The following is a 26,860-nucleotide window of genomic DNA, read 5'->3' on the forward strand; positions in this document are numbered from 1 at the left end:
TTGTTGCTGACACTTTGCCTTTTCTCCCTGCTTCTTGCAGGTGAAAGTCCCTCCCTCCTCCCGGCCTCTCCCCCGTCCTGCCCCTGCTGCGGGGCTCCGGTAAGGCAACGCGCAGAGAGAAGAAAAGGAAATTTGGGGGAAGGACTGGATTTTAGCTAGAGTTACAAGGAAATCTGAGACTCCGGCGTTGTGTCTCTGCCTGCAGGATAAGGCTGCGGAGGTGAGTCGGAGCCAGGTGGAGGCAGACACTGCTTCGTCCCCCTTCCCGGGACGTTTTGCCGGGAGCAGCGGGAGAAGCATCACGGGCAGGCGAGGAGGAGGGGCCGGTGGCCGAGGCTGAGGGACGCGAGGCCGAGCTGGCCAAGCACCTCTGGGGGCCGGCCCGCAGCCCCACATGGCTGCCTCCCTGCTTCGCTTCGGCAGGGCCCCTTGCTGCCTCGCCCCAAATCTGGGCAGAGACGCTGGCGACCAAACGCGCATCTCTGTGGCTATGAATAAAACCTCAGCTGTGTGTCATTTTGAAAGACCCTAATTTTAGCCAGCCGGTGCAGCGCCCGGCTGCGCATCGTCGAGGTGCCCCAATACGCACGGAGGGCAGCGCTTTCGCCCCTTCGCTTGGGCAAACCAGGCGTATAAGGGGGTTTTTTTCTGCCGGAGGCTGGGGTGCAGGAGGAAGAGGAAGAGGGAGGCACATTTTCTTCCAGGGACAGGGTTAAGAGAGCGTCGGCGATGGGACCAAGCCCCCGGCACAGCCCGCTCCAGCGAGCCCTCGGTGTTGGGGCTGTCCGTGGGCCCGCGATGGTTCCAATGTGCGCGCAGTATGACAGATGACCTATTGAAATAATTTCGGAGCAGTGCTGGGGTTGCCAGGACAACCAGTGCTCCCTGGGCTTGCGCCTGGCCATGTGACAGCCGCCTTGACGTCAGCTGGAGGCAGAGCCTGCGGTTTCGGCCGCGCAGCCAAAGCCTTGTGAGAACCAAGTGGATGCTGGATTTATCCCCGCCGCCACCGCCGCTGCCGCTGCCGTTTCTCAGGGGCTGCCAGAGCATGGACTATTAAAAACTTGCATTTCTGCAGTGTGAGGTAACCATTTGCTTTATGTTCTCGTCAGGTACTCTTTTTTTTTTTTTTTTGCCTTTAAAAAAAAATAGAATAGAAGGCAGCTTATCGTGACTGATATTTTTTTCACTTGTTTGTTTTGGCTGGAAGTTTGCCTTGGTGAACAAGCCCGGCACTATCAGATAAATGCAAAGCAGCTTCCAGTTACTAATTCTGTGTGCAGACTGCAAAGAGGAGTTAAATTTAGATTAATGATCCTTGAAAGGAGAATAAAATGATATTGTTCTCGTTTGACACTTTAGGAATATAAATGAACATGAGTAATACTGGGCTAATGCATTCGGGAGTTAAAAGAAATTATGTTCAGGTATCGTGTTGATTTGGGCATCTCTACAGCTTTATACCTCTGTTGGAACTTGTAGATTTTTAATGCTGCCCAATTCAGGCGGGTTTGTACCAGTGCGTTCAGTGAAGGGGAAGCCAGCAGCTGATGCAGCTAGGAGCAGCTCGAAATCCAACAACTCCCAAAGTTCGAGTCTTTAAATCATCTTTGTTCACAGAGAGTCCCCGCAGCCCGCACGCTCCCCGAGCTTTCTGTCCCTCTCCTGGGGCATGCAGCACTCTTGACCGTATAGTGTTTACAGAGGAACGGATCAAGAGCTTCCTGAAAAATTATCTGAAATATGCCAAGAGAGCAACATTGCTGTAACACAGGCTTTTACCCTTTTTCTCACACGCACACACAGAGCTGGTTTTTTGCTTTTTTTTTTGTCTGTTGTGGGTTGAGAACGGTTAGAATAGCTAAAAAAAGAACTGCAGCATGAACAGCACCACAGTAATTGAAAAATGAAATGCTACTGGATTCTTTTTGTAAAAAGAAGAGGGAGTTTGGGTTTGTTTCTGTATTGCACTTACTCTGAGGGGGCTGTTGTGGGGAAGGAGATCCCGGGGCTCCTGAAGTTTAGTGCCACAGTCTGAGTTTGTTTGTGTGGGAACATATAGATTCATTTTAAGAACAGATTACAGCTTAAAGCATCGTGTACATTGTTTCCTGGAAAAGTATGCTAGATCGTTCTTCTCTTCTCTAATTATACAGTCCTGTTCCCTTCCTCCCAAAGTTCAAAGGGTTTATTGATAACGGTAATGATTTTCTAAAGCAGCTGCCACTCTGAAACAATCATGGTGCTACAAAACAATTTAAGACACAGAGCAATAAAAGATAAAAAATTCTATAAAAATTATTCTAATGTTACCAAATGCAGCAAAAGCAATTGTTTCAGAAAGGGAGCCAAGGCAGAGATTAAAACTGAAAGCACTTCTGTAAGGAAAGTTATGGCTTAATGCTCTAGATTTCACTGCATTTGGCATTCTTAACAGAGCAACAAGGATAAATGCATCTGAAACCTCTAAACCATTTCACTTGGCGTTCTCTCATCTGTTCTTTCCAATTTGACTCTTGCGCCTAAAATACCAGTGTTTTGGGGGGCTGAGATGTTTTAAATTTTCTTTATTAAATTTTCCACCTCATGCCAATGCATCAGAGCATGAGGAATCTTGACGGGCTCCTCGCAGGTGAGTTTAACCGAGGTTTACAGGAGCCTTGCAGCTTCAGTGCGGAGGGGCTAGCATCCCGTGCACAGCCTCCCCACGGGGAGTGGGGCTCTCGGTGTCCTCGCCCAGGCGATGCGCCCGGGCTGAGCTGGGCACAGCTGCTCCCCAGCTGGTGTGGGGAGCCGTGTTTCAGCCGACGGCGGTCCCTGCCCCCCCCCGCCTGTGAGTCCCCCCGCAGTCTGGGCAGTGGGGTAGGAGGGGAGGGCAGGGGGAGGCGGTCGACATGACCCACCACCCTCCGAAGTCTGCTTGTTCACCAGCTTACACCCGTGGGGCAAGTCTGGTGAGGGACTGGGGCATGGAGTATGGGGACGTATTCGAGTTGAGCAGCACCTGCCATTCCAGAAGAGTCATTCACCTTCACGTCTGGAGGATTTGGCTCCATGTATAGATGCAGCCACCTGCCAGGTTTGACTTGAGTCGTCAGTGTGGCAATGATGCTCGGGCTTCACCTCATACTTTTAGGCTTGAATACAGTGTCATGTAGCGTTTGATGCCTTGAAAACACCTGCAAGGGGAAAAATAATTGATTCAGCTTTTGCTCAAGAGCTATTCATTAGAAATATTTTAAAAATAGGTTCCTCTTCTCCAGTTGGAAGGGACATATCTTGCTTTAGCAATACTGAACAAGTCTTCAAAAGGCACTAACTTGACCTGAGAGAGGAGGCCAATAAACTGCTTCACGTTTTACCAGAAGGGTCCCGGCCATGTTGTGGCAGGAGGTCTGAGAGGCATCATTACTGGGGAAGCTGGTGAGTGCCGCTGAGGTTGCACAGGGATGTGTCCTTCTTGGCTGAGTGACCAGTTCTGTCCCCTCTCGTTGAGTCTTTGGGCATCCCATCGGCCCAGGCTCCTCTGAGCCCTGGAGGTGGGGATGGCCGAGATGCAGGCAGGCAGGCAGCTCGCAGGCAGTGTGAGTGTCTGCAACTGGAGGAAATGGCACAGGTCCCTCCTCAGGGCGAGGGCAGGGGACGGTGTGTGAGGGTCGTCCCGGGGCTGCGTGCCTCTGCTCGGTGATTTCATGCTCTCGTTTTTGCTGGTCAGCTCTGTACTAAACCCTTCAACCAACAGTTGGATTTTACCTTGGGAGCGTGTGAAATTGCCAGGCAATGCAATGCTAAGCATCCCACTGTCTCTGCCCTGCCGTGGGTTCACCCACCATGAGAAAAGAACAAACAGCCTGTAGGTTCCTTCCTATCGCCAAGACGGGGAAAGGTGGCTGCAGCCCATCCCTCATCTTCTGCCCAACGCTGCAACTGTGAGACTGCCAACTTACGTAGACTTGAAATTCTCTGACATAAAGAGAAAAAAAAATGAGATGCACACAGACTTGGTGACACTCCACCTTCTCCTGGGAAGACCAGATCGACCCTCATAACTCCCATCAACCTTCATGTCATTTGCAAATGTCACTCCCTTGCACGCACACAAGGAGGAGATGATCTTTTCTGACAGTCTCCTTGTCCATGGAGAAGGGCGAGCAGACCAGCAGTTCCTGAGGAACTGGACCACTTCACCTTAGGAGAGACTTTGGCTGAAAACAGGACTGAGATCTCTTTGAGTCACTTCTCACACAACTGGATACAGTCAAAGAAATTAAAAACAGACGTGAGCTGTTGATGCCTCTAGCCTAGTAATAATAACACACTCAAGCCTTTAGTGTGCTTTACCTTGATCTGGTTGAGTTGATGGGCAATGACAATCTAAATTTAGGCTAGAAGCATAATAAAACCTAAAAACCCCTTGCAACACAGAGCACTGACTCCTTCTTGCATTTTTCAAACAGAATGAGATTTCTGCTGTCTTTTTAAAGGTCCGAGCCACTACTCAAGGCAATAATTCAGAGGGGAATAAAATCCCCCATACCGGGGGGGGGAGGGCGGGAGGGGGCAATTGTCAGACAGTGGGAACTGATGTAGCAGTACGGAGTTTCAAGCTCTTAAATTACATATTGCAGAAGTTGATTTCCACCCTGCTAAAAATCATTACCTTGTGCTAATTTAATGATGTCCTGCATCAACACTAGCAACAACTGTTTTAAATGATAACTGAGCTGCAGTAGAGATTTGGCATTTTAAGCAACAATTGCTTTTCCAATTAAACGCAGATGCCATGCATATGGTACTCTGAATGCAAAATGAAAGATGACCTGATTGTTGCTTCCAAGCTAGAGCAACAAAAATCCTAACTCTGGAATGTTTTTGGTAGTCATATTTTAGAAATAATCTTCCATGGTGAGCCAAAATCTATGCAGACAGTTATAGTCAGATAACAGTTAAAAAAATAGACCATGTTTTGGCTGTACTTTTGCTGCTGTTAAATTTATCTTCTTAAATAGCAGGGAGTATGAGTTGAGGTTTGAGAAACAGTAATTTTGTAATTATTTTACATAGATTGAATTATTCTGTCATCAAATTTGCATTTCAGACAGCATTACAGTATGAAAATATAATTAGAAACTGTAATTCAGGAATTGCTGAATGTGATATTTCCCAGAGGGAGCACTGTGAAGAAGCTGCCCTCACTAGAACTTTAGCAAATGTTGAAATCCTATAGGTGGAAAATGTGAAGGCCGAGTTGTAAAGTTCCTCTCCCTTCTGCGGTCTCCACATGCTGTCAACTTTCTGCCGAACTTCATTTTTTTGCAAGATTCATTTCTACAGAAACATCTAATCATTAAGAGCTGAAGTGCTCAGATCCTGTTCTGCTGAATTTCAGTCTGGCTGTACTGATAGTTGCTGAATTGCTTTCAGCCACAAAATGACACTGAGATAATGTAAGGATCTGATTTACACACAGAAAAGCCAAAAAGCTTGTAGTTTGGACTGAAATGCTGGTTTTAATTTGCCCAGCACCCAGAATTCCCAGCAATGCCTCCTCTCATGGGAGAGAGCAGAGGATGGGTCTCAGTTTAGCTCTGTTTCTCTTCTTTTGCAATTCAAGACTTTTTGCTGTATTTGTTCACAGTGTTGTGCAAAGTTTTAGCTGCGTAAATCTCACTGATGTTAATCCTTACTTTTTTTTACTATTCTTGATATGATCTTTGGCTTGTCGTAGATATATTAGCTGGAAACGAACACATCTTCTCTTTTTAGTTGGGCTTGTGTTGATAAATACCGTCCAGTTTTGTCTGAGACACACCTTTCGTTGGAGAGCATCATCCACGGCCAATTTTTCCCACCACCTTGTTGGGGCATTGGACAGGCCCACATGTGGGGCAAAGCCTGTGATGCACAAAGCAAAGCCAGCACTGGGAGGAGGCAGATGCTGAGGGTGGGGCATGTTTGATGCTTTGATGTCCCCATACATCTCTCGCAGTCCTGCTGAGAGACAGTCCCAGTGCTCCTCCAGGGGAAATGTCAGGACAGGGCAGGAAAAGAAGTGTGGACCTGTGAACCCAGGACTGCATGGATAAATGGGCTGGCTGGTGACATGGTTCCTAGTGACTCAGGGACACTGTTGCTCCCAGTGTGCTCTGAGGAACAAAACCATTTTCCTGTGCCTGCCCAGGGCCACCTTCCTGCATGCACCTACACCCAGCCCCGGCACTTTGCCTGGGTGCAGGGGAGGACGTCTGCCCTGTCGCTCGCATTTTGGGTGATGCACGTCCTGCAATCTGGGTCTGGTATTTGCAATGTGAGCAAAGGAGAGGAGCTGCAGAGTGTTGCTGCAAATGACCTGAGAAGGCATTTTTGTGAGGGAGGGTGTGATAAGACAGGCTGGCTCTTTATGGATGTCATGGTTTAACCCCAGCCAGCATGTACTCAGCAGCTCCAGAGGGGCAGGAGACAGTGTTTCAGCTGGCTTTGTGCAAGGAAGCAGGTGCACACTGAGGTTGAAAGGCTTTGAGACAGGTTTATACCTGCCACATTTGTCACAAAGCCTCTTAGCAGTGTGCTGAATTCCACCATTGAGAGCACGGGGCCTCGGGAGCGGGCCACAGCCAGGCTGGCCTGCTGCAGGGGCACGATGGACCGGGTGGGACGGGGCACGTGGGGGAAGGAGAGCCCTGGGCAGGACTAAGTGACCACCAGGTGATAGCGGGATGAGGCCAGGGGCAGGCTTGCCCTTTCTTGGCTGTTCTGCTGTCGCTGTTCCTGCACTGCTGCGTTTGTCCCAGCAGGGACCTCTGGTAGCATTGCCCAGCGTCCCTGGGCATCTGTGGTACACACCAGCCAACCCTCGTGTGAAACGGAGCTGTCTGAGGAAGTCTGGAAAGCGAAATGCTTCCTACGTTCATAGCGATGCTCTGTCATTTTGCTGCTGTCTGATGTAACAGTAGCAGAAAGGGCTGCTCTCTCTACTGGGTGCTGAGTTCAAAACAGGGCTAGAGAAACACTGCACAGTCAACCCTTGCACGGTGCTTGCTACTGGAGGACAAAGATTTTGCCTTTAAGAGCTTCATGCTTGTTCTCATACTATAGAAGAGATCGGGTTTTGGAGAGACCCAAGATTACATGTATGGAGGTTTTATTAGATGAGAAGATCAGGTAGTTTACAGGCTTGTGCTCCAAAGAAGGCAAGTTAAAGCTGGAGAAGGTCAAAGTTAGCTTCTTTCCTCACCAAATTCCCTCAATCCTAGAGCAGGCAGATTCCCTGATTATGCCTCACACGGCTTTTCTGCGTCTCCTCCAGGACTGCAAAAACACAATGGATTCAGCTCATTTGAAGTGTCTAACTTCAACTGAATAATACTCAAAGAGACTTCAGCCATGAAGCAATTCATCCTTGAGAACCTTTAACTCTAGAGAAAATATTCTGTTCATGTTGTGTGCATGTTCCTAATGGCAAATCAAAGATAGCAGGGGGAAGCGAGCACAAAGCCGTTGATTATTTCCACAACTGCTATATGCTTCCCATCACAACACTATTCTTTTGTGCAGAATGGCAGCATGATTGCAGAGTCCTCTTTAACTTTACCATTTTAGCAAGCCCAGGTCCAATTAGAGCAATTATATCTCAGCAGAAACACTGTCTGTTGTCCTCTGGACCTGTCTGTCAAGTGTCCTATTCATAGCTGTTTATCTTGTGTGAGGTTTTTCACGTAAAGTCTTTCTGACCCTACTAAAACAGTCTCATCTGAAGGGTAGCCTGTATTTTTGTAAACTTATTTCACAGGCTGATGTGAACAAGAAGAGTGCAAAATTACAGCTGGCCAAGGATACATCTTTCAGTCTAACCACGGTCTCCTCCTGCTTGAACATTATAGCTGCTTTGACACAGAATGCAGATTTCACTTTCAATTATTTCACTTCACCCTTCACTTTCAATTACTTTACTGCTAACAGTTGAGAACATTATCAGAATTTGCAGTTCTTCCTTGCCTCATTGGAGGGTTTCCTTACTCAAAATCCCCAATGTGAGTTGCAAGGCATGTAATGTTTGAGGGCACATGATATTAAACCACTTGCAGCTCTGAAGTCTGTGTGGGACTATCGGTCACCAAGTTACTGTAGAGCCACTGGGTAGCAGGCACTTCTGCCAAAAGCTTATCTACATTTTGCTTTATCTCGTCTCTCAGAGCCTGATGAAGGAGCTGAGTGACTCCCGCCAAAGAAGTCCCCCTTGTCCCTGCTAAGGTAAGAGCTGAGAAGCAGAACTCAGTGGAAGGCAGAAGTGCTGGGACCTGGGAAGGTCAGGGGCAGTGGAAAGAGGAACTCTTCTCTTTCTGAACAAAAAAATAGATTTTTATTTTCTCATACTTCTCCTGGAAGAGAAAATCCAGGGAGCAGTGTTCGGAGCCTTTTTCCTGAAACAAAATGAACTCTTTTCTGACAATTCAGAAATGAGATGATTGCCTGTGAGAGGGCAGCCCTCGTCCCTGCCGCTGGCTCTGTGCATCCATGGGAGTCCCAGACGACATGCACAGCAGTGCTCGGGCGGAGCAGTGTCATTTTAGGAACTGAAAACACAAGCTCAGACCTTAGCCATTCTTCCTCCAGCATCATCAGGGCAGAGGGTCTGCCACATTTGTTTCCTATTTTGCCTCTTTTCTGCTAGGTTGTAGCCCATGAAGGAAGGCAGCCGGTCGCTTTTGTCAGGGGGAGCTGCGGAGCTGCCCGTAGTGGGGGCCCAGATGTCACCTGTGCCTTCCCTTGGCACAGGATGCCGCAGGCAGGAGAGCCGTGCCAGTGCTGAGCAGGGCTGCAGAGAGGCCTTGCAGACCTGGTCACACGAGCGGCAAGGATAAATGAGAGCTGATGAAACAGCAGTATAACATGCTCCATGTCAGCTCCGCGGGGGTCTTGGTGAATTCGTTAAGTTTATAGGGTTTACCTGGATCTGCAGCCTTGGCAGTTTCTTTTCTTGCAGCATTGATGGCCTTTTCTCTGGGAACCACAGGCAGTGAGCTGCTGTGCAGGGTTAGACACCCCACCCCCCCATCATAATGCTTGTGATGCCCCCATTAGAAAAATGCAATTCTTTCAGAGATAACAAAAGGTGACAGAAGCGCTAGTAGGGTGAGTGCTTGCCTGACTTTTGCTCTTTTCATTATACACTGGGAGCCTTGCGGAAACCCCCACCTCACCTAATTCAAAGTCTCTGATTAAAAATTGAAGTGTATTTCGCTATTAGTTCACCGTGTGTCCGTTATTAGTTTACTGTGGTGTTGCTCCCGTACCTAGAGCCTTTAGGAAAACACATCTTTCCTGTGCACAGCCCCCACCTTGCTTGCGGATGGCGCTCCAGGCAGGTCGGTGAAGAGGCAGCTGGGAGAGAAAGGGTTAAAAAAAAGCCACAGTAACCAGTCTGTGGCATTTTTTAAAACAGCAGCTTTTCTTTTGTTTGCTGAATTCCCCGTGCTTTTCCAGTGCTGCTCCCATTATTCATTTCTTTCCCAAAATAACATTTTTAAGCAGAGGAATGGCTTGAGCAGGGAGAGAAGGGGATGCGCAGCCCGAGCCGGACGGCTGCACGCGCTTCTGTGTCTGCGCCGAGGCGGCTCTGAGCTGCCCGTGGATGCTAATGGCAGACTACCAGGCAGGTGGCAATTCCCAGTGTTTCAGGCAATTCTGCTTCCTCAGCGGCGAGCCTGGCAATTCCTTCCTGACAGTCCTCAGTGGTGCTTCTTGGGGGCAAGCTTCGGGTTTGCACAGCTTGCAGCTGGCCTTGAAGAGAAACGTTTGTTATCCTTCTTTCAAAGGGGAAGCCTGAACACGTCCGAATGGCTTCCAGCTACACGGGGGACGTGCTCACGGCCAGCAGGGTGGAAAGGTGCCCTGGCGGGCGGCGTGCTTCTGCCGTCCAGCGTCTTTGTAACCCAGCTTGACCAGAAGCGTCTCTTGGTGGAGGGTGCTCCTTTGAAGGAGAGGGAGGGGAAGTCTCTGGGAAAATAAGCCCGAGGGAGCCTGGCCCCAGGAACAGTGACGCAGGCAGATCCCACTCAGCTGGGATGCAGCCCCAGCCCTTGGGGTCCCTCGGGTGTCCCGTCCTTGAATGCTGACCCGGGAAAGCAGCTGCTCCGGAGGGGCTCCCTGGCAGCACCCACCAGGGTTGGCTGAGGACACCCCTCTCTCATCCCTCGCAGTCAGGCACACAGCCAAACACCGCAAACTCCAGAACGGGTGCCGGCAGCTGTCCTTTGTGGGTGCGGGGGAGGACGGTGGAAAAGAAACCCTGAGAGGAATTAAAAATTAAATGCTCGTGGCAGCAGCTTGCTGTTACCACATGCCAGCAGTTCACCTTCGCTGTGGCTGGCCAGTCACCCAAGTGCTGAGTGGGAGGAGAGGAGCATCCCATCCTCGCTGCCCTTGCTGGACACCAGCCAGCCCTCCCGTGGCCCTGGCGGGGGGATGGAGAGGAGCTGCCCCCCGCTGCGTGCGGGGGCTTCGGCACACAGGAACCCCCAGCTCTGCACCACCAGAGCCAGCAGCATCCACCCCTCCGTGGAAATCCCCAGAGTCATAGTGAAAGGCACCGCGCGAGGAGCTGGCCAGACCCAGATGAGTCACGCGCCGCTTGGACAGATGCTGCTGCTAAATGCAGGGCGCTGGGGAGCTGGACTAGCCCTACCACAGCCCTCTCTCTGGTCTGGGGTCTGGAATAACCCCAGCAACGGGCTTGCTTATTGTGGGCAGAGGCTGAGCCCACAGGGTGCAAGGGTCAAGCCTGCCAAGGTTGGTATTTGGGGGTACAAGGGCTGAGCCCCACTGGTGCTGGCATTCAGGGGTGCCACTGACACGTATGTGAAGAGCAGTGTCCATTGCAGTGGAGAGCAGGACACACATATAGGCAGCGTGGGAGCAAGGCTCTGGGATCTGTGTCGCTGTCAGCAGAGCGCTGCCAGTATCAGGCAGAAGCCTGGGTGCAGAGCTGCGATGGAGATGCCCCAGTCCCTGCCCGCTTGTATCACCAGAGAGCACCAGCACCCGGCAGACATTGTCTCCCAGCGCCCTCCTCCCCAGCTGGGGCTGCCACTGCCCACTCCACCATTCCCACCTCCCCCGGCCCTTCTCGCTGGCATTTTTCCTCATGTGCTCACCAGCGGTGCATTTGGCTCTCCGTGGCGTGCCAGTCCAGCTCCTTGGTCTGCAAGTGCCCTGAAACCCCTTCAGAGCCCCAGCAGGCCCATCACAGAGCCCAAGGCCACTTGCAGAGCGTGTCCCAGATGATTTGGACCTTGGGTCTACTTCATAATCCCCTCTCAATACCCGTTTCCCAGTAGGTAGGAACTTGCTTCCCTCAAGCCTTGACATTTCTTATTTTAGCATTAATATTCAAGTAGGTGACAAGCTACCCAGTTTCCTGAGATGTGTTTGTACTGCAGACGCTGGCTGTGTCCATACTGCATAAAATAGGGAGCATCCCCAGCACCGGAGCTCTGTTATCGAAACTGCTCTCTGTCCGGAGCGGTCCCTATTGCAGTTCTGCTCCCAGCCAATTCATATCCTCCCAGCCTGGTGCCAAAGCCCAGTCTGGGACTTAGCTTGTGCCACTGGGCCCATCCCATGGGGAAGATAGCACACGGTCACTCTTCAGGAGGGTGCAAAGTTCAGTAGCACGGATGAGGGAACTTCTGTGCCAGTTGGCTCCCATGCTGGGGAATGCACCCAGATGCATTTGCTTTGTAGTCACAAGTGATGTGGTAAATGTCATCATGCATAACTGGGTGGGAATCCTTGGTGAGAAGAACCTTAAAAATAGAAAAGTGTTTTTAATGAAGCCCAGGACTGGGGAAAGCTCGTGAGCTGCAAGCTCTCACCATGGCCACCAGCAGGAAACCAGCCTGCTGGAGCATGACAAAAAGGCTGGCAGCTCCAGTCTGTCAAACAAAGCAGTGGGTTTTTAATAGGACCAAAGCGAAGGAAGTGAGGAATGTGGCTAGAAGGAGGGATAAAGAAAAACCTTTGGTCTATAGAGAAATAGGCTCTTTACTCAGCCGTCTGTACAGAGGGATGTTATCACATACACTGCTCACCTGACTCTGTACAGAGGTTTCTTTCCCCCCGTGTGTGGGTTTGATGCTGATTTCATGTCATTCCTTGGTACACATGCTTCATTCTGCCTGGTTGTATTTTAATCCTTTTCTACTTTACAATCCATTTATTTTAAAGATGTGAAAATTGCAGAGGTGAATATTGAGTACTACACTCCTTCTGCTCTGCAATTTCTCCGGAATGAGTAAATTGTTATCACCCGTATTAACCTTCTCGATGAGAGACCAACATGATCCACTTTTCTAATGCTGTGTTGTGCCTAATACTTGTTTTTTAAAGCCCCCCTTCCCTGAAGCAAGCACTGTGCACTGCATAATGCCGCCGCAACTCCCCGGCTGCCACAGCCCCGTGCGCAGCACTGCGTCTGCCATGCAGCGCTGCCAAGTATTTCGTATTTCGCTCTGCAAGAGGGAACTAATGTCCAGGTGCTCTGTTTGTAAAACTTCAGGGTTGAAAAAGGTAAAAAACAAAGGAGATTTCAGAATGCAGTTTTCTCCCAGTGCTTCTGTTTTTGTTGAATTCAACCTTTATGTTTTTGGCCTTGGAGCATAATGTCAGTGGGGCTTGAGAGAGCCAGGGGAGCATTTACCTATCTCCTTGCCTGCAGCTTTTCAAGCAGGTTTGATTGTTTTTATTACTTCCTCTGTTAGATGTGGAGTGTTTTCCCCTTTCCCTGGATTTCCCAGTCACATCCAGCTGCCCGTGCCTCTGTTCTGGTGCAGCAGCCTCCTGTCCCTGGGGACATCGCTGGCTGTGAGGCTGGTGGGACAGGACATGCCTTCCACCTTGCTGTGTGCTGGAAATGCAGCTTATTTATCAGATGCCCAGCAGAGGCAGGCTATGGCACTTGGCAGAGGGCAAAATCTGTCACGCTGGGACTCTTTAGGCTGGGGTCCTCATTTAAACCCCTCCACAGACTCAACTGTAACCCCAGGCAAATCACTTAATGTCAGTGGCCATCCCAGTCAGATGAAGGTGACCCCGACTATGATGACTTGGCAGGTCCTTTCATGGAAGCCATCGCATGGCACGCTTTGATATTATTTGCAGCTTTACATCAAAGCCCTGCAGAGCACAACAATATTGGCTGGGATCTTTCGAACAGTGGGATTTAGTAAGGCAGGACCCCAGCTTTTAGTAAAACAGGGTGTGGGTATGAAAGTTTTCCCCTTTCACTTGCAAACAGAAGTTGCTGTGCTCATATTGCTCCAAATAATAAAGGGGATTTAGGAAGACTAGCATTAAGCCATTTTTTGATAGTCATTGAATATGTTTTAATCCTTATTAGCCTTGAGCAATTGTCTTCCAGTGAACTCACAGAAGGATAGGTATAAATAAAGATCTGTCCTGTGCAGCCTGCCATGCATTTATAGCTACACAACTGCTCTCGCTAATGAAACAGAAATGTGTCTTTCTAAAGGAAAGCTCAACAGCAGGAAATATTCTTTCACAAAACTGAACGCAAGCGTTTCTTCCAAGCGTCATCAGATAAAAGCAAAAACTTTCTTAAATTTCTAGTTCCACTAAGCACCTGGCTTTAATGTACAATTAATTCCTTGACTTTGTTCATTTTTTAACCAAAATGTAATCCTGTTTTAAAGCACAGTTGTTTCATCTGGTAATAAAAGTCTATTCAACCGTCTGTGTGTTTCGTCAGTGTTTGCATTCCTTGTTCTGTGTCATATTTTGCGTTTTGCTTCAATCTTTCCACTGAAGAATCAGTGTTGTCCAAATTGCCACTGCTCAGCTGGACATAACTCCCTATTCCTTACTACTTAAAGTTCGTTACCTAATTCTGCTGGTGGGTAATTTTGATCAAGATTTCACAGCGTGCTATATTTGCCCATGCAGACAATACAGTGACAGGCTTTTCTCCCAGTCATTGCTGAAATCCCCCACCCCACCCATTGCAGAGGTTTATGATCGCTGCCTCTCAGGCATCTGGCACAAATGGAAGCGGCACCATTGTGTGATATGCTCGTTACTTCAGGCATTAGCCTTGAGAAGTGCTGTGTAATTGGATGGTTTGTCATGTCTGTTTAAGCACATTATTCCGGAAACTGCTCCTCCTCCAATCAATAAAAGACTCCATAAAATTGTTTAAACATATTAAGAAAAATGTGATTTACTCCAGGAATCTTTATTGCATTTCATTATAAGCCACTGAATCTAATATACAAAGAAGATCACTTTAATTATAAGTGGACAAAAGGAAGATCTACGCTATGTTCCCACTAAGGAACTATCAGCAACATGCACCTTCTCCATCTAATGCAGTTACGTAAAATAATTAGGTTTGGTGTTTCTAATGGGAACAGTAGTTAACTATATTACACAGCCCCCACGAGAAATTGGCATCAGACGAATTTGTTAGGTATTGTGGTATCTGTTCTCAACTACTTTTTCCCGCCCTGAGGAAACTCATGAGATGATAGCCAAAAAGTGGGCAGAGGGTTCAGAAAATGGGCCGTTGATCTCCCTGTCTCATCTCGAACCAGTTTCACTGTGCTCAGTGCTGCCCTCCGGAAGCTCATCAGCTAGCAGAGGACTGTGGTGGTCCTCTCTGCTTGCAGACCCATGCATGGCTAGTTTTTGTTTTACAAGTGACTTGGCGTCATTCACTACTGTTTTGTGCATTATTGCTATTTCAAATCCTGGGCAGACAATTTTCGGAGAAGGAAAAGAAAAAACTCAGTCCAAGGGGGTGTCCTAGAGCAACAGCTCCCTTCTATCTGTGTTCTTCCCCATTAAGTGGACAGTTGACAACTTTCATACATGTTACCATCTTGAATTTTTGCATATAAGCTCCTGATGGCTAAACAGCAGAATCAAACATCTCCTGTACCCTGCAACATCCAAAGGGTCTGTGTTACTTACTGCAGGAGCACCCCTCCTTAAAACTGTCATTTATGATATTTGAAACATAGAGAAGACACACTGAAGGGTGAATATTATGTTATTTTGCTGCATGAAGTACTTTCCAGCCATGAATAACTGAGGGTGGTTTTTTTTCTCCCTGTGGAGGAATGAGTGTGCTGAGGCTAGCAAGGAAAGAAGGAGGCCCAGCAGCAGAGCGGTACGTGATGCGACGCTGGGGGTGGGGGATCGGGAGCGCAGGGATACAGGATTGCAAAGCCCGAGCAATGAAGCAGCGCCTGTGCGCCCTGGCTGTGGGAACAGCCCCGTGCGTTCAGGGTACTGCTGCATGAAGGCGACAAGCGGAGGAGTTCCGCCATGTCTGTCATGGTGTGGCGTGGGGGGGAGCACGGAGCCAGGTGCCCCCCCGCCATCACAGCCGAGACAGTCCTGGGCAAGTGCTGGAGCAGAAGGATGGCCATCAGGAGGTTTAAGTGCCAACAGCCTCTGTGTCCTGGTAGGGTTGGGCAGTGCCTGCTGAGAGTCTGTCCTGGGCCAGCCCCCTGTGAGCCCCTGTCAATCCAGGAACCTTGAAAACTGACCCCAACTGGTCCGGGAGCACAGGACCAGCTGATACGAAAAGCCATACAGGTGTTTTAGAAAATCCTTTCCTCCCTCTTCCTGTGCATCAGTTCAGGCAACACTGAAATGCAGCTGTCACCCAGTAATCTTTGTAAAGTGGTCAGAGGTCTTCAGATGAAAAAGCTGTGTGGTATTAATAAGTTATTGTGTTCCCTATAGGAGACAAAGGGATCACATTAAGGAAGAAAAAACTTAGTAGGAAGTGTGAATTGCTCTCTCAATACTGAATAGAAACTGGGCACATGATTCGCTTTCGAAGAAAATGGAAAACTTACTATTTCACAGATTTGGACAACATATTCTGCTAATCCTCTTGACCCCAAGGTTAAGCCCATCCAGCTGTGAATTTTTTTGAGGTTACTTGTAGGTCTTAATTTCAATTAAATTTTTTGCAATAATTATATTGCTGCTCCTAGTGCTCTCTGATGCTTGAATTGACAGAGCTGGCCGGCTCTCCTAACCTGCCTACTGTGTCCTGGCACTCACTCATCTGCTTGTATAACCCTCTGCTCACATTCCTGCTGCTGCGCATCACTGATGTGAGGTGGTAGGAGATTACATACTGCGGAGGAAGACAGAGATATAAACACGTTTACTTAATGTTACTGCCTTTGGCTCTCCTCTTGGTGATCCTCTGTGCCAGAAAAGACTCTGCCCACTGTAATAAGGGCACTTGTTTTGTAGGATGCCCTTTCTCTTCCAGAGGAAGGCAGGACAGGAAGGGACCTCCTTACTCATGCAGTCCACTGCAGGTATCTATGTCATATAGACCCTATTCGTGGATTTTTCAAACTCCATTTTCACACGAGCTAGGCCATTTGTCTTGTGATCTTTGAAGAAGGCTGTTCCACAGACTTTGGTGCTCCAGTGGTTAGAGATTTGCTTCTCATTCCCAGCCAAAATTTATTCATGGCTAGTTTATACCCATTTGTTCTTGCGCCAGCATTGTCCTTCAGTTTAAATAGCTTTTCTCCTTCCCTAGTGTTTACCCCCTCTCATGTATTTATAGACTACAACCATATCCCCTCTTGGCCTTTCTTTAGCTAGGCTAAACAGCCGAGTGCCTCTGGGCTCCTCTGAGAGCACAGGCTTTCCATTCCCTTATTTGGCTTCACAGCCCTGCTCTGCAGCCACGGCGGGCCAAAATCCCTTCTCCTGAGCATGCTTTCCTGGCCACATACTACAGTAATCCAGGTGAGCCCTTGTATCTCCAAACACTTGCACAGCCTGCTGTGTTTTCGTCGATAGCATTGGTACTTCCCCCCGCCCGGACTCACCAGATCAGTCTCAGCAGGTTCATTAGGAAACATCATTTGTCTCCTGCAGGTCACATCATACTGGTGTTTTCCAGTTATCTTAAGGCTATATAAGATCTTCAGCTCTTCCTCCTGCTCCTAACATTTCTAGTTAAAAGCATCGGTTCTTCCTACTGGTCCCTCAGAAACTGCACTTTGTCACAAGGAGTTTCATCCCCTTGCACTGTTCCAGTGCTAAAATCATCCCATCCTTCTTGTGTGGTAGTCTGGCTGTCCAGCTGACAGTGCCTCTCACCTTGGTGTCATCAGCAGCTGCACTGCTCTGAGATTATGCATCATGGTTATTAATGATAATGCTAAACAAGATCCATCCTGAGACTCATCTTTGAAGAACCCTATTGTAACCACCCTCCACCTGAGATTTCCCCTTTCATTTCAACCCATGATCCTTAAAGAGGAAACATCTGTCTGACTCTGTCCCCCACATCCCCCAGCAGGAGTGATTTATTTGATTTTACCTAAGTGGTTTTGAATTAACCTTTCTATATACATCTATATATCTATTAGAAACAAAAGGTTACATGCTGGTTTGAAAGCCAGTGCAGGCAGACTTTCTACGGGGTTTCCATATAAGGTCAGTTCTGCCAAGAAACTTTAGTTCTAACCTCTAACATTTCTACAACTTCAGCCTGAGATCTCTCTTCAGCAGGACTTGCCAATTGTGGTGCTCAAGTCAGGGTGTTAGCAGATGTGTTTTGCTCTGTTTCAGTCTCCCAGCGGGTTATGAAGCCAAATTCAGGATTCAAATGACTAAACTCATTATTCAGGCTTAAGACACTTTTTTATGGGAATTTGGAATGGGGTGAAAATTCTTTTGTGCTCTGGGCTGTGTTCCTCAGATTTTGGCCTGCAGAGGAATAGCAAAAATTATATTTGTACCCTTTCCATTCAAAATGGGTGAAACTATAAATATCTTGTAGTCCTAAAACAACATTCCTGCTAGTTCTTCAATTAAGACTGCAAGACTTCTCCCGCAACGTCTCCCTGCGATTCCTCACAAAGATCTGACTGTCATCTTTTCTTCTTTGTGCCAAAGGGTTTAGAGACTTTTGGAGGAGTTGGTGGTGACATCCCACAAACCAAACAACAGAGCTACTTCTCTTTTAGGCTCAAATAAAGCAAGAGAGGAGAAATTACTGAATATTTGGCTGCCCTTTTGATGACAGGAAAAGCAGTCCTTGCCCTCCTTCCCTTGAACAGTTCAAGTTTTGGATATCTCTCAATGTTATCAGCTAGTTCTTCTGGATGTGTTGTATAAATGAGAACTGAATGATTCTTCCTTTAGAAAGAAGAGGAAAAAGCCTTCAGAAATGTCAAATCAGTCTAGTTAAGCCTGCTCCCTGCATTATAATTTAGCTTTTTTTATTAACATTAGAGCATTCTCTGATCTGAAGAATAAGCTTTCACCTTTGCATATTGAGGGCTGGCTGACAAGCCTTCCCCTCATGCCTACATCTGAGATGTTGTAAAACCAAGGACCAGATAACTCCCGTGACACTCCAGGCTTCATCTTACTCACTTGGTGGACAGTTGTCCTGGCTGCAGCTCTGAGAATAATTGATTTGAGGATTTGTCTGCTGAACAATCAGGCAGAAAAAGGCTTTAATTTGGCATGAGGTTGCATTTTCCAGCTCTTTTTGCTAAAATGAAGGAACTCCACAACAACAACAAATGATATAATTCAATTTGACATTGGATGTTGAGCAAACTGAGGCTGTGTTCTCCTCAAGCAGTTTTGTGAAACTAGCCTCCAATATTTCTGTTTCTGCCTGAAATCAGCCCATGAATTTGGAGTTTGCTCAGTCACTCTCTAGACTCCGGAGATGGTATTGAGTAGATTTCCATAGCTTGTATGGAGACAGCTAAATTTAGGTTTTTCAGTCTGGAGTTAGATGCCCCCTGCTTTCTCTAGGTAAGTAATGTGGAGAGTTTGATGTTAAAATGATCACCTCCTGAGCTGCTGTTGAAGGGTGTAAAGGTTGTTTCTAGATTCAAAGTATTTAGTGTGTACCTGCACACATGCTCTGACGCAGTCCAGCCCCCTTGCTCTGTTCAGGCAACATGGGGGGCTCTGGCTATGAATTTCCAGGGGAGGATCCCTTCCACCAAGAAAGCTCCCTGCTGATCTGAACCCAGCAGAGGGAACACTTTGCTGGTCTCTGCCTCTCCTGTCAGTACAGGACATGGGCTGAAGATGAGCAGAGCCAGACAGCTGGGTCCCCAGCGCATACAGAGCTTGTGGTATCAGTTGGAGACGTCCCTGGGAGCTGCAGACCCCAAGCCACTGCACCGGCTAGTGCAGAGTCACAGTGTGCAGCCAGGTGCCTGGAGCCAGATTTCTCCCCCTCTCCTCCCAGAGTATCATCTGTTGCTGAGAGAACTTGGATGTAGGAAGCATCTGAATCAGAAGCATAGGGAGGGGACTGTGCCAGCCTGCAGCTGCTTAGCATCTCAAATGGAAGACTGAATTCCTTGTATCTGGCAATTGAGATGCAGGCAGTCTTTTTATTGACAGAATTAGTTCATATTCCAGTCCATCATGTGTATAGATAACGCACTCTGAGATTAAGGTACCGTAGCAATAAATTTGCTAACCTAATTTTAAAAGATAAAAGCTCCAGTGAAGTGAGGCTTCATGGCACACTCCACTCCATTTGATTTCCAGCGCTTTGGAGGAGCAGGCAAGAAAACCCTCCCTCAGGTAGCTGCGCCGCACCTCCAACCTCCTCCTCCAAAAGCAAATCTTTGGGGGAAGGAAATAGAGAAGCACTAAAATTCCACTCTCTTTGGGTACCAGCATCTGCTGTCACTCTTCACAGCTCACATGAAAGGTCATATGGAGCAGGAAGCCCTTTAGGCAAAATAAGGAGGAGTGCTGTCCTGCATCAGGAGAAGACCTGCCTCCCCTTGCTCCCTCCCTCCCCACTGCTGCAGCAGTTCCTGACTGCCCTCCTCTCCCCATGAGTTTCGGGCAGCCACGAGCACCACCAGCCCAGCCCCTGGACCTCTTACTGGTCTGGAAACAGGGGTAGATTCTGAGTACTCGTGGCACAGGAGATGCTGATTCCCAAGGGCTGTTGCTGCTCAGCAGAAAGAAGTGGCATCAGAAGGAGGAGGGAGAGAGCAGCCAGTGGCACAGCAGTGCTGGGCAGACACCTTGGGGCTTTGTACGTGTTTTGGGGTGATGTGTCTCTGAACACACTGAGCATTGCACAAGGTCAGACGGTGTCTGGGGATTGCTCAGTACCCGCAGGCTTCCTATGGCAGCAATTTAGGGTTAGATATTGCAGCCAGTAAGGAAACTCCATGAGCTGGGTGCTTCAAGCTGGATGGCAGCTCGGACTTCAGCAGAAGAACGGCTGAACTTGTCCACCTCTGCAGCCTCAAAGACGGGAATGGATCTACCATGCTGTGGCCAAGACATAGGGAAAGACGTGGCTGCTTGTGCATGGAGCAGCTGTGCAAAGAGACAGTCAGGTATTTTGTGCCCCCCTGCCCCCCACGGCATCGCAAGTCCTAACAGGTCATTGATTGTCACTCATGATTGAACTGCCTTGCATTGCAAGCAGGACCAGAGTTTCTTATGCAACTTAACTGAATTAAATTTTTCATCTGGCCACGCTGCAAGGGTGGCATTGTTAGAAACCACAGGCATGAAGCCCATGTAATGTTGGTGGCAGTAACTTTATTTCTTTTGGCCATGCTAAGGGAGTTTGCAAGCTACAGCAAACTTTCCCTAGCATTTGGTTGTCTTCATATTTGAAAAGGCAGTATTTACATTGCAGGCTCTAGCAATGTGCTTGGTATGTGCTAGTTTAACATCATTTTAAATAATTGATCAGGACAAAAAGAAATCCTTGTGTTGGTTATGTTGTATTCCTTTATGAAGGCCCAAATGTACAATGCTCCAAGCGGTGTGCTAAAAGCATCTGCAGTAAGGTGATGGTGGCATCTTGTTAGCTTGGAACCTCCCAGGAAAAGATACACATTACTTCTATATTACTAAAATTCAAATAATTTAGTGCTGTTTGAGTGTTTACCATGCACTGCAGTTCAAAGGGAAATCACACAAGAAAATGTAATGTTTTCAGGCACTCCCGCCCTGTCCCTAATTGTTGCCCATACAGAAGGCTGCTGTAACCTATTTACTTGCACCAGCTTCGCAACTGGCCTCCAGCCAGCAGCTGGGGTTCACCCCCATTCTAGCTGTGAACCTCAGACAAGGTTTTGAGGAAGCCTTCAAAAATACCAGTTGGTGGTTTCAGTAGGGCTCAGCTCCCACGGCCTTCTTTTGCCTGCTTATTTTCAGATCTTCTAGGCATTTCAAAGAGGAGTGTTCACAATTTTTTTTTAATGAACCAAGGCTGATATTAGGCAGTTGGGTGGAAAAAATGTTTTTTGCCTGGACTCTTTGGCCATACGCACATTGCTTACAAGCTCCTGTTTAAACAAGTTGTCACACAGGTGCATAAAACACTGCACTCAGAGAAGCCCTTCACTGCTGTCTCTTGGTGCAAGTGGTTTCAGTCATCCTGCACAGCTCCTGGAACTGGTTACCAGCTCTGTGTGCAGCACATCTGTATCATCCCCCAGCACCTCCATCTCAGCTTGTTCTGCCCCTCTCTGCTGTGATTTTTATTTTGTTGGGCTTTGTTTCACTAATGACCTTCTTCTTCTCCACATGTATGTGCTTGAGGAGCTGCAGTGCCTGATGGGATGCAAGGTGGCATGGACTATCCAAGCCACGGCCCCTGGGCAGGACAGTGTTAGGGGAGACACTAGAGGCAGTAGGGAAATGAGCAGAGTTTGATCAGGGCAGGTATTTTCGAGGAGCCTCATCAGTTTCCATCAGTTCTCCCTCAGCCGAGCCAAGGAGATCTCCAGGCTCAGTTCTTTGGGATCCTGCAGAAATGCTGCTTGTAGCTGCTGGGCTTCACTCTGGTATAAGCAGATTTCACTTCACTGATCTAAGGGAGGGAGACAGCTGCACGTTAGGGGAAGATATGGCCCACTTTGATCATGCTACATTGTCATTTTCCACAAAAGCAGTTACCAGCAATTGCTCCAGCCCATTGCCAAAAAAGAGCAGTTTTTCCTTCCTTCAAATAAGAGTGAATGTAGCTGTGATGGGTTGACCCCAGCTGAATGCCAGGTGCCCACCAAAGCCGCTCTGTCACTCCCCTCCTCAGCTGGACAGGGGAGAGAAAGTATAACAAAAGGCTTGGGGGTCAAGATAAGGACAGGGAGAGATCACTCACCAATTACTGTCATGGGCAAACCAGACTCGACTTGGGAATAATTAACTTAATTTAATGCCAGTCAAAATCAGAGTAGGGTAATGAGAAATAAAACCAAATCTTAAAAAAACACCTTCCCCTCCACCCCTCCCTTCTTCCCGGCTCAACTCCATTCCCAATTTTCTTTACCTCCTCCCCGCCAGCAGTGCAGGGGGACAGGGAATGGGGGTTGGGGTCAATTCATCACACGTTGTCTCTGCTGCTCCTTCTTCCTCAGGGCGAGGACCCCTCACACTCCTCCTCTGCTCCAGCGTGGGGTCCCTCCCACGGGAGACAGTCCTCCATGAACTTCTCCAGCATGAGTCCTTCCCACGGGCTGCAGTTCTTCCCGAACTGCTCCAGCGTGGGTCCCTTCCACGGGCTGCAGTCCTTCAGGCACAGACTGCTCCAGTGTGGGCTTCTCTCTCCATGGGTCCGCAGGTCCTGCCAGGACCCTGCTCCAGTGCGGGCTTCCCACAGGGTCACACTCTCCTTCAGGCATCCACCTGCTCCAGCGTGGACCTCCCTGGGCTGCGGGGGGACAGCCTGCCTCACCATGGTCTTCACCAGGGGCTGCAGGGGAATCTCTGCTCCGGCACCTGGAGCATCTCCTCCCCCTCCTTCTGCACTGACCTGGGGGTCTGCAGGGTTGTTTCTCTTACATGTTCTCACTCCTCTCTCCAGCTGCAATTGCGCAGGTTATTTTCACCCTTCTTAAATACATTATTCCAGAGGCGCTACCACTGATGCTGATGGGCTCGGCCTTGGCCAGCGGCAGGTCCATCTTGGAGCCAGCTGGCATTGGCTCTGTGGGACATGGGGGAAGCTTCTAGCATCTTCTCACAGAAGCCACCCCTGTAGCCCCCACCCCAAAACCTTGCCATGCAAGCCCAATACAGTAGCACTTGAGCCACACCATGTTCTTATAAATGGTAGTTTCTCACAATAAATTTGCCACATGCATAGGAAGAAATCATAGCAGAGGGACCAGCACACTTGTCAAGGCTTTGATTGTAAACTTCCAGCTCTGGGAAGGAGATGAGCAATCTTTATGTTGAATTATATCTGCAGATATTTCCTTTTTCCTAAGCTAGTGTCTGTTACCATGGCCACAACCTTCAGAATTTTCTGGTTATTTTACAGTCATTAATAGGCGTTAAAGAGAAGATGTTTGATTACATTCTTCTTATTCCATTCACTAAGGTACAGCTGACATTTCAGGAGTCTTCAGTAAAAAAAAAAAATCTGGTTTTATTGGTTATCATTTTTCTAGAGAAAAATAGCAGAAATTAATTAATGTATGCCAGCATGTACTTTGTCTACAACTTCTAAGTAGAGGTGAGGAAATCAGTGTCTTTCCATCTTAAAGTCTGAGTATTAGACTGGTATTAGCAGCAGTCAGAGGTGGGTGAAAACCATGTTGTAGAAAATAGACCAGGAGCTTCCAATTCTTGTCCTGGCCACTGACGGCCCCAAAGACTGATCATGTCCTTCAAACCCTCTGGTTTCCACCCAAAGAAATGCTGTTAAGCCAGGGTGCCTCTCTCCATGTGTTTGTACATCACCAGCAGGGTTCTGCATGGGTCCTGCAGGAGCTCCTGATAAGCTGCCCAGGTGTTGTGACTGTAGGTACACTCCCAGCATCCCCACTGTGTGGACAAACCTCCAGGATTTATTAAAACACAAGACTTTGCAAGAAGCTTCTTCTTCACCACATCATGGCACTTCTAGTTTGTGAAGAGAGACAATAATTACCCAGGAGATTGCTCAGTCAGCAGGCCTGCAGTCTATGCAGTCCCTTAGGTCTCTCATGGACTGTTCTTGGTCCTCTTTACTTAGACAACAGTACTGCATGTGTCACAGTATAGGGTGATATAGGGTTGCGTAAGTTTAACATTTTGTCTCTAAATGGTGATGACCCCAGCATGTCACGAGAGCCTTGGCAACTCCCTCTGTACACCTCCACACTAGACTCTCTCAGGCCAAAGGAACAACTAGTTTCTGGATCATAAGAAAGATCAGGTATGAAGTAGGTGCTGAGTTCTACTGAGACTGGTATGTAACTTGGTTTATGCTGAGAACTGTTATAAGAAGGCAACTTCTGATGTCTGCACACTTCCAGGGACAAATGGCTGCTGAGCAGGGACTTTTGGCTATTTGGCTTGAGCACGTTTGGATGGAGGGACCTTACTTCCTACCTCACTCTTAATTTCAGTGTCTAAACTTATTTGGATTTGTGTCTTGTTGCTCTGTGCCTGAGCTCTTCACCAAAGACTTCCCTGGTGGACTGAAGTGTTGGGAAGGTGAATGCCCTAGAGGAGTGACTCCCAAGATGTGAATTCAAATCTGCATGTTTGGGCTGCTCTCCCATTCCCTTCTAAAGACAGTTGCTCTAGTCCAATGCTGTTTAACTCCCTCTTTAGTGTCTTCTTGACTTGGAGCTGCTAGGTATCACCTTTGTGATGAGTTATGAGATTTCGTTGTTTTGCTGTGGTTGCCTGGCTTCTCTTGGTGTTGGGGTTTGTTCTAACTAGTACTGCTGCTAACCTGAAACTATTCATGCAGTAAGCCGACCATAATCTCAGCAGGAATTATGCTGACGAACACTGAATTAGAGATTTTGCAAACCAGGGCAAAGGACTGTGCTGTCTTTCCCCCAAAAACAGAGCACAGGCTATCGAGGGAGAGCCAGCATGGGATTCTCACTGAAACCCCAAATGGAAACAGAGATGCCGAAAGAGGCAGTTTAGATCAGGGTCAATGGCTGCAGAAAGTCCCACAATGAGAGATGTGGTCAGCGTGCAGCAGCTTCTCACAATCCCTGTTACTACGCAGTGCTTACAGCATCTCCACCGCACATCTGGGCAGGCAGGGGAATAGCTGGGCGATGATGGACGTGCCTCTCAGCCGTGGCGGGAAGCAGGCTGGCTGCCCAACAGTCCCTTCTCCTTTGACCATGTGAAGGTTGACTGTCATGGTTTTGCCTTTATTTTTGGCTATGCAATTATTGTGCTAAGTTGCAATCCATATTGTTGCTGTAAAAGCTGCTTTTTTCTATGCAGTCTATGTAATTAAATGTGTCCCCTCTCATTATTTCATGCCTACAGTGCACTATCTGTTATCCAAAACTCTCATTTTTCTACATTTTTTCCTGTTCACCTGTTTCTCAGAGGTAATGTCGTTTCCCTGGTGGCAGTGAGTCCAGCTGATAGAGGGCTTGAGTTTGGGCTTTAGGAAGTGATTCTCTCTACAACAGCAGTATAATGTTACGGACTTATCCTAAATAACCTGATGAAAACTTAATACCACGCTGCTTAGCCTGGCTGAGTTGGTGTAGGACAGAAATTATCTGTCACCTACACAGAGCAGAAACATAATCTCCCTGGAGCAGGAGAGGAAGCAGGAGAGGGTCCATTCAGTGGGCAGCACATTTTTAGGCAATCCCTTAATTAAGGTGCCTTTTTAGTTTGCAGTCATGAAAGAGAAGCAAGTGCCCAGCTTCCAACATCTGCTTCACACTCCATGCATGACTGATCACATCTCTCAGTGCAGCAGTTCAGCAGACCTGCAGTGCCAAGGTCACGCGAAGGTGCAGTCAGTTCTGTGCAAAGCAGCTCTGATGGCTGACCTCAGATCTGTCCTGCCTAGCAAATCTGAAGGACCTATTTGGTTCTTTTCTCAAGGCATTCAGAGTTCAGTCTGGCATCCCACCTCTGCAGCCTGCTGCCCACTCAGGTTTGTTCTAACCTACCTGCTAACCTAATCAGGGGGTCTCTCGTTTTCTCCTCTTGAAAGTCTGTCCATCTTCCTATATTATTTAAGCTAATGTTTTATATATACACATATGCACACACATACATATACACACATATATTGTATATAGAGAGAGTTCATACATGTACAGATACATACACTACATGAGAAGATAAAGGTGAATTTTCAAAGTCAAATAGTTGGAAAAGTTGAAATTTGGATGATCTGTGCTTTCATGTCTCAACTCTTCTAGCTTGCACATAGTTTCATGTAATTAGAGCACATGTACTGATGCAGTGAGATGTGCCTTTCCTTTATGCTTCATTGTGGTGACAACCCCTTGGAAACTAGTTGCGGAAATTCAAGGGTGGGATCTCTTTGTGAATGAGGAAGACCGCTTTGGAGAGGAGGAATTTACTTATAATTCAAAAGCTGTGCACCCCTTGAGCCTTTCATTCAGTGCTTCCTCAAATGTAGAGAGAGTCTTTACTTGCAAATTGGTAGAACCTCCCCTGGATCACACCACAATTCTCCCCTCCCCTAATAGTTTGAGTGTTTCTATGTGTGAGTGTACAAGGGGACTTACATGCATTACTGTCCCATCAAGCGCAACTTTGCCCATTTTTTAACTTGAGTATTGGTCTGTGAATACCTCAAGAAACAGCTGAAGAGCTTCCTATTTTGAACAATTCAATCTATGTGTCTTTCTCAGAAATAATAAATGCATCCAGACATCCTTGTTCCATGGTGATTACAATGCACCTTTCAGTAGGGTCTCAGTGTGTTTCTAGAAGATCATCACATCAAGGAGCCATAGTTTCCTCTGTGAATGAGATATTCTACACATTCTTCAGTCAAAAGTTAATTAAATACTCTTTTGTTATCAGCTAGCTTTGTAAATGAATGGGT

At 47.8% G+C, this 26,860-nt stretch overlaps 1 protein-coding gene across 1 annotated transcript in view; it reads left to right on the forward strand.

Annotated features, from left to right (window-relative positions):
* The first annotated feature begins 992 nt into the window (after positions 1–992).
* NCALD (neurocalcin delta) overlaps positions 993–26,860 on the forward strand; it is a 52,216-nt gene continuing 26,348 nt past the window's right edge. The window contains exon 1 of the mRNA XM_010577029.1: positions 993–1,084. The gene's annotated coding sequence lies outside the window, so the exon portion shown is untranslated. The remainder of the gene's footprint in view (positions 1,085–26,860) is intronic.

Source organism: Haliaeetus leucocephalus, unplaced genomic scaffold, assembly GCF_000737465.1.
Source record: "Haliaeetus leucocephalus isolate CR32 unplaced genomic scaffold, Haliaeetus_leucocephalus-4.0 Scaffold555, whole genome shotgun sequence".
Lineage (NCBI taxonomy): Eukaryota > Metazoa > Chordata > Aves > Accipitriformes > Accipitridae > Haliaeetus > Haliaeetus leucocephalus.